The sequence below is a fragment of the Salmo trutta genome, chromosome 17 (assembly GCF_901001165.1).
Source record: "Salmo trutta chromosome 17, fSalTru1.1, whole genome shotgun sequence".
In the NCBI taxonomy this organism is placed as follows: Eukaryota; Metazoa; Chordata; class Actinopteri; order Salmoniformes; family Salmonidae; genus Salmo; species Salmo trutta.
Window position 1 is genome coordinate 16752240 of NC_042973.1, and position 14807 is coordinate 16767046.

The following is a 14807-nucleotide window of genomic DNA, read 5'->3' on the forward strand; positions in this document are numbered from 1 at the left end:
GAGAATGTTATATATATGGGGGATACAACCATCCCAGGTGTTCAGATGTTGCTACGAAGAGACATAAACATTAGATCATTTGTTTTGGTATTGTCCATATGTAGCTTGTTTTTGGTTGCAGGTTCAGGAATGGCTGAAGAATTGCAACATTTACCTAGCGCTAACTCAGCAAATAGCACTGTTGGGTGATTTGAAAAGTCATAGTCAATTGATCAATAATATAATAATACTCTTAGCAAATAAATGTTCTTTAAATTTACAATCTGTAGAAACTGAGAATAGAAAGGTTCAGAACTTTTGTGAAACATCACAGCACAGTTAAAATATATGGCAAATAGAAATCAAAAGTGAATGGTGTTCAGAGACAGATGGGAGGGGTTGAGGGTATCTGATGGATGGAACTAAAAACAAACAAAAGATAACTAATGTAAAATATACTGTGTCTGTAAATCACATTTTATTGGTCACATACACATGGTTAGCAGACATTAATGCGAGTGTAGCGAAATTCTTGTGCTTCTAGTTCCGACAGTGCAGTAATATCTAACAAGTAATCTAACAATATCCCAACAACTACCTTATACACACAAATCTAGAGGTGAATGAGAATATGTAAATATGTGGATGAGCGATGGCCGAGCGTCATAAACAAGGTGCAATAGATGGTATGAAATACAGCATATACATGTGATATGAGTAAGTGGTATTATTTAAAGTGATATTGTTTAAAGTGACTAGTGATCCATTTATTAAAGTGTTCAGTGATTGGGTCTCAATGTAGGCAGCAGCCTTTCTGAGTTACTGATTGCTGTTTAGCAGTCTGATGGCCTTGAGATAGAAGCTGTTCTTCAGTCTCTCAGTCCCAGCTTTGATGCACCTGTACTGACCTCGCCTTCTGGATGGTAGCGGTGTGAACAGGCAGTGGCTCGGATGGTTGTTGTCCTTGATGATCTTTTTAGCCTTCCTGTGACATCGGGTGCTGTAGGTCTCATGGAGGCTAGGTAGTTTGCCCCCAGTGATGCGTTGTGCAGACCGGACCACCCTCTGGAGAGCCTTGCGGTTGAGGATGGTGCAGTTGCCATACCAGGCTGTGATACAGCCTGACAGGATGCTTTTGATTGTGCATCTGTAAAAGTTTGTCAGGGTTTTGAGTGACAAGCCAAATGTCTTCAGCCTCCTGAGGTTGAAGAGGCGCTGTTGTGCCTTCTTCACCAAGCTGTCTGTGTGGGTGGACCATTTAAGTTTGTCTGTGATGGGTACGCCGAGGAACTTAAAACTTTCCATCCATCTCCACTGCTGTCCCTTCAATGTGGATGGGGGGTGCTCCCTCTGCTGTTTCCTGATGTCCACGATTATCTTCTTTGTTTTGAAGACGTTGAGTGAGAGGTTGTTTTCCTGACACCACTCTCCGAGTGCCCTCACCTCCTCTCTGTAGGCTGTCTCGTCGTTGTTGGTAATTGTCTGCAAACTTGATGATTGAGTTAGAGGTGTGCATGGCCACACTGTCGTAGGTGAACAGGGAGTACAGGAGGGGGCTGAGCACGGACCCTTGTGGGGCCCCAGTGTTGAGGGTCAGCAAGTGGAGATGTTGTTTCCTACCTTCACCACCTGGGGGCGGCCCGTCAGAATATCCAGGACCCAATTGCACAGGGCAGGGTTGAGACCCAGGGCCTCTAGCTTGATGATGAGCTTGGAGAGTACTATGGTGTTGAATGCTGAGCTGTAAAATGTATATAGTATGTATAAGCTGGAAGTAGAAGCCTAAGTGTTGTTGTCCATTAGTTTACTCCAATTAGGTGAAAAATAATAGGGTAAAGTAATATATATATATATATATATATATATATATATAAATAATATATACTGTACATAAAAAATATAGGGGATTGGAAATGATGCAGACAATTACATTGATAGAAGCCACATCTATCTGCAATATTAAAGCTGATCTACCCCTTTAAAAAAAATTAAATAAAAAAAACGAATATCTGGTGTGACCACCGTTTGCCTCATGCAGTGTGTGTTTGTTGTCTGTATCTTTTGCTTGGGGCACTCTGTTCAGAACGTTGATATCAGCAAACCACTCACCCACACGATGCCATACACGCTATCTGCAATCTGCCCGGTACAGTTGAAACCAGGATTCATCCGAGAAGAGCGCATTTCTCCAGCATGCCAGTGGCAATCGAAAGTGAGCATTTGCCCACGGAAGTCGGTTACGATGCCGATCTGCAGTCAGTTCAAGACCCCTGTGAGGACGACGAGCACGCAGATGAGCTTCCCTGAGACGGTTTCTTACAGTTTGTACAGAAATTATTTGGTTGTGCAAACCCACCGTTTCATCAGCTGTCCGGGTGGCTGGTCTCAGACGATGCCGCAGGTGAAGAAGCCGGATGTGGATTCCTAGTATGGCATGGTTACACATGTCCTGTGGTTGTGAGGCCGATTGGACGTTCTGACAAATTCTCTAAAATGACATTGGAGGAGGTGAATGGTAACAAAACTGCACATTTTAGAGTGGCCTTTTATTGTTCCCAGCACAAGGTGTTTAATCAGCTTCTTGATATGCCACACCTGTCAGGTGGATGGATTATCTTGGAAAAGGAGAAATGCTAACTAAAAAGGATGTAAACAAATTTGTGGACAAAATTTGAGAGAAATTAGGTTTTTGTGTGTATGGGAAATAAAGCTCATAAAACATGGGACCAACACTTTACATGTTGCGTTTATATTTTTGATCAGTATATTTAACATTTAGGAAAATCATGTTTTTAACTGAACTGGGCCTTTAAGACACTTCTATGTACCATGTAAATCACATAGATGCAAGAGTAAACATTGGGAACCTTCAAACGAATAAATAATATAACAGAAATTGTATGAAGTCGTAATTGTTTTATTCATAGGTTTTGTGGTAGGATTACACAAGACTTACAGGAAATGTGGTGACTCACAGAACAGCATGAAAGAGATACCTGTGATAACAAAAAAAACAAGCATGTCTCAGAGTTAAGAAACCACAAATAAGACATTTTAAGTAGTAGATCAACGTTAATCTCCTGTCTGATGGATTAGACTCGATTTATCCCATAATAGATGAAGAAAAAAAGATCCATAGCATTTGATTAATACTACTTTGGAACATTGTCCCGAGGACAAGATTCCAGCAGTCCTATCATATTACAAAACAGGATCTCAGGTAATCTTTTCAAGGTTAAAAATAATTGCAAAAGATTCATCAGGTGGCAAATGTAATTTACAATGCACAGCTTGTTGGATGAGCTGAGATGTATTGTATAGTTAATGAACCTCTTTTATCTTATGGTAACAAACTCTTAAGATCAAGAATGTTTCCAAGTCCTGATTTATAACGTGCTACATTATCTCTGTGGCAGGGGAACATAAAGTAACATAGCAGACATTCCCAATCAGCTGAAAATGAGGCTTTCTAGGGTAACATCAATTACATAGACATAGCAGAAATTTCACTTGGATTACCTCACAATGAAATTCAGTTCTCTTTCAGTCGATCACTCGGTATAATATATTATGGGGAGTCAAAGACCAATCCTATTCACCTGAAGCAAACTGAAATGATGCCCAACGGGCCAGTGGATGTCGATCCCACCCTCGGAAGCCCTGCCTTCCTGGCTATAACACCGGGGCTCTTCAGCTCACCTGAAGGAAGAACGTGTCATGCAATTTACAAACTTTTTAAGCACATGATGGCTAGGAGATTCGGATCAGACTTAGGTGTCTGTTAGTGGGGAGAAAGTACTCGTCCCCCTAGATGTTTCAATTTTTGGGTCTTGGTATCAGTTTTTTGTGTTTGGTAAAAGTGAACTACGTTCTGCTCTGCTTGTGTAGCTAATGCTTCCTTGCTTGAGTAAGAAGGCCAGTGGTAAGAGTCAGTTCAAAAAAGCTAACCAGCCGAGTTTGAACCTCCACCGCATGTGGTTCACAATGAAAATGAAAGATACTCACAAGTGCTGTCCTATTGCCTGGGGTGGAATCACGCTCAGGAGGCCTTGGCTCAGACCAGTTCGTGTGACCACTGCTCTGGCTGAGTTCAACTTCTATTCGGAGTTGGGCTGACTGTGAGGAAGATTGGTGATTGGAGTTGATATGGGTGTCATTTTAGCTGAGTTAGGCTCATTTCGATTTCTCTGACAATGTTCAGAGTCTGGATTCCATGGAGTGATATACTATCCCTGATTGGTTCTGGAGGGTTTTCAGAGTGTAAATTGGATGACATCAGACCGGGGCAGCCTAAAGCCCCGGCTTTGGATTTGGCGAGGGAGAGTGAACCATTGGTGGTGAATGTGCCTTTGATGGTGCTTATCTCTCCGCCACAGCGGAGTTCCTCCAGGTGTGGGGGAAGGTATTTACCTCCTGTGCCGGCAGCGGTGAAATGCCGCTTACCCATGTTTAAATATTTTGCCAATGAGTGACACGTTATTTTGCTCCAGAGTCTAGCAAGGTGGCTAATCCAAGCATGGGTGTCCCCAAACGCGATGTGGGCCAGGCATCAGAACGCATAGTTCCTTCCCCACATTCAGACACATGATTGTCAAGAGTGATGGATATGAAAACAGCTTGACAAAAAATCTAAATTATCCCAGTTCTCAGGGTGGCACTCTGCCCCTTGAGATAATGTATGGAAGACTGGCAGTGTGCTCCATCCAGTGGCGGGCATGTGCAGTCACCATGGGGGATGAGGACGGAAACGAGGGTGTACGGTCTGCAGTTCGCTGTGAATCCTCCTCCTTTTCGTGGCGTCATTACGTCGTCGGTCCCCGAGGTCCTAGCGCCTGCCTAGAGAGAGGAGATCTCCTTCAAAAGCAGGCTATTCGGGTGGTCCCTGTGTCAGAAGTACAGAGCGGTTGGTATAGCTGGTACTTCTTAGTTCCCAAGAGCGATGGAACGTTGCGTCCCATCTTGGACTTGCATGTTTTAAACATTCACCTCAAGGTCGCAAGTTCAAAATACTCACACTTCTCCGGCTATTGCAGCCATTGCATGTCCCAGCGATTGGTTCACGTCCATAGATCTTAAGGATGCCCACACATTTTTTATGGTGGTTCAGGCGGCTTTGGCACCGGTGCGGTGCCAGGGGATAAGAGTATTGGCTTATCTGGACATTTGGCTGGTCGTAGCGGCTTAGAGGGAAAAGTTGGAGCTCCATACTTCCATGCTGGTTTCCCATATTCAGTAGCTGGGATTCATCGTAAATCACAGAAAAAGTTGTGCATTCAGTTTCTGGGTCTAGTTCTGGACTTGGTTCTGAATCATGCGTTTTTGTCTCAACAGAGGAGGGTCGCATTCCAGCTCTGTCTGGCACGGTTTCAGCTGGGGCACTTGGTGCCTTTTTGCTTGTGCCTGTGGTTATTGGGTCTGAAGGCCTCTATGATAGCTGTGGTCCCTCTGGGACTTCAATTGATGTGTCTCTTTCAGTGCTGGTTGATTGCTACGTGTCTGGACGCATCTCGCTCAAGATATCCCTGTCGTGCCTTTGGGCCTTGACTCCTTGGAGAGACCCGCAACTGCTGTTGCAGCGGGTTCTCATGGGCCGGGTAGTGTACCACAGGGTGATCACAACAGACTCATCCTTACTGAGAGGGGTAACGCTGTGTGTGGACTACTCAGAAAGAGGGATTTGGTCAACAGCGCAAAGGGCACTGCATATCAATTACCTAGAGCTACTGACTGTTTTGCTATCGCTGAGGCGTTTCCTTCCGATGTTGGAGGGCCAGCATGTGTTGGTAAGGTCCGACGGTGGTGGAGTACATCGACAGACAGGTAGTGACTCACTCTCACTCTCTCCTAAATCTGGCCCGTTATCTGCTCGTATGGAGCAGTGCGCATTTCCTGTCGCTCAGGGTGACGTATCTCCCAGATCTGTTAACGTGGGAACGGATCTACTTTCTAGGAGGGATCCTATCTCTACGGAGTGGAGACTGCATCCCTCAGTGGTGGCCCAGATATGGGACCAGTTCGGCAGGGCTGACGTAGACTTTACACATCGTGAGAAAACGCACATTGTCGTCTGTTGTTCTTAATAAGGGATCTGGGCGCTCTGTTGGGAACTAATGCTTTGGCGTATCAATAGCCTCTAAGCCTGCTCTATGCATTCCTCTGGTGGACCTGATTCAAGTCACTTTGGAGAAAGTCCATCAAGAGTCTCTGTTCCCGAAGAGCATCCGCCTGTTGGGCGGGGACCTGTGGGGCGTTCTGTGCCATTGGGATCTATTGTCCCACGGAAGGATTTGGCTCCCATGACGATTGATATGGGATCTGTGGGTTTGGCCCCTGAAAGGTGGAATTTGATGGCTAGGAGTTTATCCTCAAACCTGATTAAGACTATACAGTTGACGCGTGCACCCTCTACAAGAGGGTTGTGTACATATAAGTGGCACGCGTTTGAGGGTGGATGTCATGGTGAGGGAGTTTCTCCTTTTCAGAGCTCTTTGGTGGACATTTTGATGTTCTTGCAAGAGCTTTTTGAGCAGGTTTATATGTCAGCCATTTCAACATGTCAGGTAGCGATGGACGGCTCTACCCTGGGGTCTCATCCTCTGGTGGTGTGGTTCCTGAAAGACGTGTGTAGGCTCGGATCAGGGTCTAAGCCTATGGCAAAGACCTGGGATCTGGCGTTGGTCCTGGATACTCTGTATGAGCCTCCGTTTGAACCATTGGAGTCTGTGGACGTGGAGGTCCTTTCCTACAAGACTGCCCTGCTCATGGCCTATGTCTCAGCCAAGGGCATTGGGGATCTTGCGCATACAGTATTGACTCCAAAGTGCATTGATTCCTAATGCAGTTTGCTCCCAAGGTTATGCCTATATCTTACAGGTTCTGGCATTCGAACTTTCCCTTTCTCACCTCCTCCGTTTGCTTCCAGTGAACAACGCAGGTTGCATGGCCTGTGTCTGAGGTGCGCTTTACGCACGTATATGGATAGGACCAAGGATATCCGCGTTGTGACAATTTTTTTGTCTCTTTCGCTAATCCAACTCTGGGTAGGGCGCTTTTTAAGCAGCGTCTTTCTCATTGGATTGTGGAGGCTATCTCCCTGGCCTGTGACAACAAAGGACAAGGGTTGCCTAGTGGTGTGCAAGCTCACTCTACTAGGGGTGTGGCGGCTCCTTGGGCAGTGTTCAGGTGTATGATGATTGGTGATATCTGTGCTGTAGCGAGTTGGGGTTCCCCATATACCTTTGTGAGGTTTTATTGCTTGGATGTAACTGCTCCCTGTGGCTCATGTTGTTCTTATGGCTGGTGTAACCGATGTGAAATGGCTAGCTAGTTAGCGGGGTGCACGCTAATAGCTTTTTAATCAGTGATGTCACTCTCTCTGAGACCTTGAAGTAGTTGTTTCCCTTGCTCTGCAAGGGCCGAGGCTTTTGTGAAACGATAGGTAACAAGGCTTCATGGGAGGCAGTTGTTGATGTGTTCAGAGGGCCCCTGGTTTGAGCCCAGGTTGTGGCGAGGAGAGAGACGGAAGCAAAACTGTTACACTGGGTCTGGGAGTGTGTGTTAGTCAGCGTGCAGATTTCACATTTATCCGTGTTACCACAGTTCCCCTGTGGGTTTGAGCCTTGGGCTGCCATGGCAGCGTGAGTACACTGTTTCCAGGTTACTGCAGGTTTCCTGTGGGATTGAGCCTCGAGCTGCCGTGGTTCATCGACTCTGGTTGATGCTATGCAAAACGTGTGTACACTTTACCAATTCCCGACAGGTGTTCTGTTGTTTTGTAGTTCTGACATTTCAGGCTCGTATGGTAAGTATTGTTCTTGGAATAGTTGGGTCTATGGACTTGGGCTGCAGTGGCAGCGAGTCTGTGCTTGTAGCCAAGTTGCAGCAGGTTCTGGTTCCCTATATGGGGATCTGACAGTTCAGGCCTAATGAGGCTCTGACAGTTCATGCTTCACAGTTAAGTAGTAGGGAAAAAGGTGTCTTCTGTAGCCTCTTTTTGGAGCAGGTGGAACCTGTGTGTGCTTGGGCTGCGGTGAACCTCCTAGTTTGGTACCCTCTGAGCTGGCTTTGGGCATGATTGTATGTAACCCATAGTATGTTATACAGAGTGACCAACTGAAAGGGAACGTACAGTTATGAATATAACTACTGTTCCCCTAAAGGGAATGAGGAAATTATTGCGAGCCCCGGTATTATAGCCAGGAAGGAGGGGCTTCCGAGGGCGTGCTCGGCATCCATTGGTCCGTTGGGTGTGATTTCAGTTTTCTTCAGGTGCATAGGATTGGTTGTTGACTCTTCATAGTGTGTTATAGCTAATTCCCTCCTTCAGGGAACAGTAGTTATAGTCATAACTGTGCGTTTCTCCGTTTGCTCTCTGACGGCTCAGAGAAATAAAGAGTGCATGTGTGCGTGTCTGCGGCCTTGTCAAGGGAGGAATGCGATACTGAAATAAACATGAAGTCTGTGGAGAATGACTGCATTAGTATGCAGCAAATTCAATGTACCCTCTCCTCGCTGCCTGCCACCAAGACTAGCCAAAGTGATAAATCTGGTTGTGAAACATTCATACTTGAAGCAGATATATTCAATTCTTACAGGCTGCAATGCCTCTGTCTGATATTTTAGGGTTCAATGAGGTACTGGGCATCTTGCTGCATGCTGATTGGAAGGTGATGATGATGTAATGGCACACAATGGGCTTCACTCCTGTTCCTGCTGAACTGAGCCAGTACTCAGAGTTCACACTGATACCAGTTCAGTAGGCACAGGAGGGCACAGCCCCAACCATAGGGTATTTAACCCTCCACCTCCATCCCTTTAGAAACACTCCAACACTCTGCATTGAGACCAAATGGAGAAAAAAAGAAGATACCGCAGCCAATTTGATGGGTAGCCCTGAGCAGGACTTCAACCCGCAACTGTCAGTCCAATGCCTTACTAAGCAATTACCACAAGAGGTCTAAACATCTTGATGAGACGACATACAGTGCATTCAGAAAGAATTCAGACCCCGTCACTTTTTCCACATTTTGTTAGGTTACAGCCTTATTCTAAAATTGATTAAATTGGGGTTTTCCTCATCAATACAGAACACCCCATAACGACAAAGCATGCTTGCACATTTATTTTTTTTAAACCCAGAAATATTAGATTTACATAAGTATTCAGACCCTTTCCTCACTACTTTGTTGAAGCACCTTTGGCAGCGATTACAGCCTCGAGTCTTCTTAGGTATGACGCTACAATCTTGGCATACCTGTATTTGGGGAGTTTCTCCCATTCTTCTCAGCAGATCCTCTCAAGCACTGTCAGGTTGGATGGGGAGAGTAGCTGCACAGCTATTTTCAGGTCTCTCCAGAGATGTTCGATCAGGTTCAAGTCCGAGCTCTGGCTGGGTCACTCAAGGACATTCAGAGGCTTGTCCCGAGGCTACTCCTGCATTGTCATGGCTGTTTGCTTAGGGTCGTTGTTCTGTTGGAAGGTGAACCTTCACCCCAGTCTGAGATCTTGAGCGCTCTGGAGCAGGTTTTCATCAAAGATCTCTCTGTACTTTGCTCTGTTCATCTTTCCCTCTATCCTGACTAGTCTACCAGTCTCTGCTACTGAAAAACATCCCCACAGCATGATGCTGCCACCACCATGCTTCACTGTAGAGATGGTAGCAGGTTTCCTCCAGACCTGATGCTTGGCATTCAGGCCAAAGAGTTCAATCTTAGTTTCATCAGACCAGAGAGTCTTGTTTCTCGTAGTCTGAGAGTCCTTAGGGTGCCTTTTGGCAAACTCCAAGCAGGCTGTCATGTGCCATAAAGGCCGATTGGTGGAGTGCTGCAGAGATGGTTGTCCTTGTTCTCCCATCTCCACCGAGGAACTCTGGAGCTCTGTCAGAGTGACTATCAGGTTTTTGGTCACTTCCCTGACCAAGGCCCTTCTCCCCCAATTGCTCAGTTTGGCCGGATGGCCAACTCTCGGAAGAGTCTTGGTGGTTCCAAACTTCTTCCATTTAAGAATGATGGAGGCCACTGTGTTCTTGGGGACTTTCAATGTTGCAGAAAATGTTTTCCGCAACACAATCCTGTCTCGGAGGTCTACAGACAATTCCTTTGACCTCATGCCTTGGTTTTTGCCCTGACATGCACTGTCAGCTGTGGGACCTTACATAGACAGATGTGTGCCTTTCCAAATCATGTCCAGTCAATTAAATTGACCACAGGTGGACTCCAATCAAGTTGTAGAAACATCTGAAGGATGATCAATGGAAACAGGATGCATCTGAGCTCAATTTTGAGTCTCATAGCAAAGGGTCTGAATACTTATGTAAATAAGGTATTTCTGTTTATTTATTTTTTCAAAAATGTATAAAACCTGTTTTTGCTTTGTCATCATGGGGTATTGTATGTAGATTGATGAGGAAAGTTTTTAATTGAATACATTTTAGAACAAGGCAGTACCGTAACAAAATGTGGAAAAAGCGAAGGGGTGACTACTTTCTGAATGCAACAATTGGCTATGGGGACTGCATCACAATTATCCAGAAGACAGACTCACCAGCTGGCCAATGGACAAGGGGACAGACATAACTACAACAACACAAATTAAAGCATAAAAAATACCTACATGGGTCCAGCACTGTCCCACAAGATGTTTTGCATATACAGTGGGGCCAGAAATTATTCACACCCTTGATAAAGTAGAGCAACAATTTCAAATACTGAGCTATGTTGTTAGCAAAAAAATTGGGAAATTATATTATTTTATGCTAATACAATTAGTCAGATAAAGAGATTTTTTTTAACAAGTATAACTTTTCTTTCTCAAACAGGTATAATATCTCCCATATCTACCTCACTATCTTTAAGCACCTGCTGTCAGAGCAGCTCACAGATCACTGCACCTGCACATAGTCCATCCAACTACCTCATCCCCATACTGTATTTATTTATTTATCTTGCTCCTTTGCACCCCAGTATCTCTACTTGCACATTCATCTTCTGCACATCTACCATTCCAGTGTCTAATTGCTATATTGTAATTACTTCGCCACCATGGCCTATTTATTGCCTTACCTCCCTTATCTTACCTCATCTGCACTCACTGTATATACATTTTTATTTTTTCTACTGTATTATTGACTGTATGTTTGTTTATTCCATGTATAACTCTGTGTTGTTGTATGTGCCAAACTGCTGTGCTGTATCTTGGCCAGGTCGCAGTTGTAAATGAGAACTAGTTTTCAACTAGCCTACCTGGTTAAATAAAGGTGAAATAAAATACAATAAGTAAAAATTGTTGGCACCCCTAAATGTTATTAATAAAATGTGGTATTTGGTCCCATATTCCTAGCAAACAATGACTAGATCAAGCTTGTTGGATGCATTTGCAGTTTGTTTTAGTTGTATTACAGATTCTTTTGTGCCCAATAGAAATTAATGGTAAATAATTGATTGTGTCATTTTGGAGTAACTTTTATTGTAAATAAGAATAGAATATGTTTCTAAACACTTCTACATTAATGTGAATGCTACCATTACTACAGACAATCCTGAATGAATCGTGAATAACGATGAGTGAGAAAGTTACAGAGGGTCAAAGATCATACCCCCAAGACAAGTTTCAAGTTTTTATTGTCACGTGCACTAGTGCAATGAAATGTCTTTCTTGCTTGCTCTTTCCCAACAATATTGTCCTCTGTAACTTTCTCACTCATCATTATTCACAGTTCATTCAGGATTATCAGTAATCATGGTAGCATCCACATTAATGTACAAGTGTTAAGAAACATATCATATTCTTAATTATAATAACTAACAGAAATTGACATAGTCATTGTGTGCTAGGAATATGGGACCAAATTCTACACTTTTCACTACTTTATTTATAACAATATTTAGGGGTGTCAATAAGTTTGACCCCTAACATTTTGAGAGAAAAAAATGTTACTTGTTAAGCAAAATCTCTTTCTCTGAGCAATTGTACTAGTATAGAATAATATAATTCCCCCCAAAAAGTTGAGCATAGCTCAGTATTTGAATTATTTATTTTATACAGTCATTACTGCTCATCTTTATCAAGGGTGTCAATAATTTTGGACCCCACTGTATGTTAACTCATAAAGTTAATTTCACACACTCGTAAAGTGGCCTCAGAGTTACTTAGCATGGTACTGTACCAAGTACCAAACACCCACAGTCCTCCACAGCTCAGAGTGTGAATGTTGGGCAGGCAGCCTCACCCACACATACAGCTCTGGGAAGGAGGTGAGGTGAGGCATGCCTCATAAACTAGTGCCCGTGCTGAGTGCCAAAGGTGGGGTGCTATGCTCTGACTGACTGACTGAGGTGGAGTGGAACTAGGCATGCCTGGGCTGGCCAGACATTCTCTCAGTAGCATTTCTTCCTTCCTCCGCTCTTTACTGCGATCGTGCTGCGTTCCACTGTCGCACTCCTCTGTCCTTCTCTTTCCACACTCTTCCTTCATCTTCACATCTCAGATCTCAGCCAGTACTCTTTGCATTCATCGCCATCGTTTGGAACACATCCCGCCACATCAACTATTTCACCTCAGGCACTGAACTTAGCCACTGTGAACAACATATAAGAGGGATCAATGCTCACCAATTAGCTAAGCTCTGTGCCTTTAGCAATTGGCTGCTCATGACAGGATGCAAATGAGGAAAAGAATAGAGACTTTCACTGGCAGACAGTTGGGAGAAACTTTAATTGATTCGTCTATAGCAGGGGTTCTATTTGAGAAGGTCCGATCACACACATTTCCTAGGTTGCAAAGGTCTTGATGGATATTGTGAGTTATCGGTGTCATAAGAAATCGCCACCTCGCAACCCATGCGACCCCAAACTGTTCAAACTGTACATGCTCCTCGTGTTGGCGTGAGTTTTAAAGAAATGTTCTGCAATTCCACACATTTTGCCATGTCTTATGTGTGTTCATATTAGTTATGGGCCTTCCGAGTCTTTTCCGTGACCCGCATCTTTTGGCTCCATTCACGTAAAAGGGCAGCATTATTTGGCTCCCAAAAGGCGCATTGTTCAAAATGCTTGAAAATAGACCTAGAACCATGAAAAATAGCAAATCCCGAATGTTACCAGGGGTCAGCTTTTAATTTGAATATTCTCTAGATAATTTCCATATGTCCATAGTAGACAACCACTCTAGCGCCCCTTTTATAAAAAATGAATTGTTGGGATCCGCGGTCTGTATTGACCCCGTTCTGGGTCCAAATCCGGACCGCGTTCCGCCTGTTGAGTATGGCTGCTCTAAAGCTATAGGTACTTTGTAGACTTCTATAGATGGTAAAACACTCTTTGTTCTTTAAATCTAACCACTCCTTAAGTCTATAAGCAAAGGCTGCCTAAGTAGGATCAGTTTCCTACAGTTCAAACAGAGAGTCTGCAGACAATCTCCTTAGTTCTAAAGCTGTATGTCATTGTGCATTCCTAACGGTGATATATGATCTTTACCCAAAATATGATACATTGTGTAAACCTGGCCTGCTTTCAAATGCATTGGATTTACTTCCTGGCCATTTGTAAAGAACAGTTTGGATTTCAGGTTGTACTCTCATCTGCAGCTTTAGAGGAATAAAAACACTTTCCACAGGGGAAAGTTGTTTGTTGTTTGGGGTTTTGTTTGTAAGGAGATAATACTAGGAGGTAATCTGTAAATCACTGTGAGAGCTAAGAACAGCTTATATCTGGAGTTGAACTTCCTGACATTCAACCTTTCTGTTCACTCGCGCTAATATTTTACATTATATTGTTTCCATAGACCACATAGGGCCAAGACAGAAGACAGACACGAAAGTCCTCCTGACGGGCAGAACATACAGACCCCACCTGGAGAACTACATGTGAAAGGGTGGAAATCCCTGGCAATGTGATTTTCATTTATGTTTGTTCACCAAATCACGGTGCCAGGAACCCTCCCCACCACAGCCAGACTGGTAGCAAGCTGTGCCAGTTGCCCGTCCCTGGCCCGTGGCTGTGCGGCCTCCAGATGTCTCCCCAACTGTGGTCCACCTGTGTCCTCAGGCTGCTCCCAGTCAGACCCACCCTGCAGGGAGAGAAGAGAGGAGAGAGAAGCCGTCACCACCTCATCACTTACCGGGGGAGAGATGACCCACTGTCTACCATGCAATACAGATTGCACTGGAATGCAAGACAATAGTCTGATCTCCGTAACAAGAGGCGGTTTTGATAAAGTAGGTGGACATGAGGAATGGCTGTGCAGACTTTGGTTGCATGCTGTTTGTGTCAGAGGGAAGCAGGCAAGCAGCAGATGTGGAGGTTGGTTGAAATATGCAGACACAGCTGCTCAGTCAAAGCTCATTGTTTGGAGTGACTCAGAGGGAAAACATTGTTCTTGTTTGGAATGGCTGGAGCAGAGAGCACTGTTTATTGCTACTGGACATCAATGCTCCCAATAACACCAGAACTAGAGGAAAAATGGACAAACATACAGTATAGGCCACTTTTATATTTTATTTATTTAATCTTTATTTAACTAGGCTAATCAGTTAAGAACAAATTCTTATTTACAATGACGGCCTACCCTGGCCAAACCCTAACCCGGACGACGCTGGGCCAATTGTGCACCGCCCTATGGGACTCCCAATCACGGCCGGTTGTGATACAGGCTGAAATCGAACCAGGGTCTGTAGTGATGCCTCTAGAACTGAGATGCATTGTCTTAGAGCCCTGAAGCACTCGGGAGCCCCACTTCAAATAAGCATAGCCGAATTTGACACAGAGAGCTACCCCCAGACCACCCCAATTAAAAGTTTTCACCCTCGGTCATGGAACAGAGCAAAGCAGAAC

The 14807-nt window shown here is 44.4% G+C and overlaps 1 long non-coding RNA gene across 1 annotated transcript; it reads right to left on the reverse strand.

Annotated features, from left to right (window-relative positions):
- Positions 1-2880: 2880 nt before the first annotated feature.
- LOC115151725 (uncharacterized) lies at positions 2881-8676 on the reverse strand. Its single transcript, XR_003867349.1, has 2 exons — positions 3579-8676; positions 2881-2975 (listed from the first exon to the last, which is right to left on the reverse strand). It is a non-coding gene; the product is annotated as an uncharacterized LOC115151725 (long non-coding RNA).
- Between the last annotated feature and the right edge of the window lie 6131 nt (positions 8677-14807).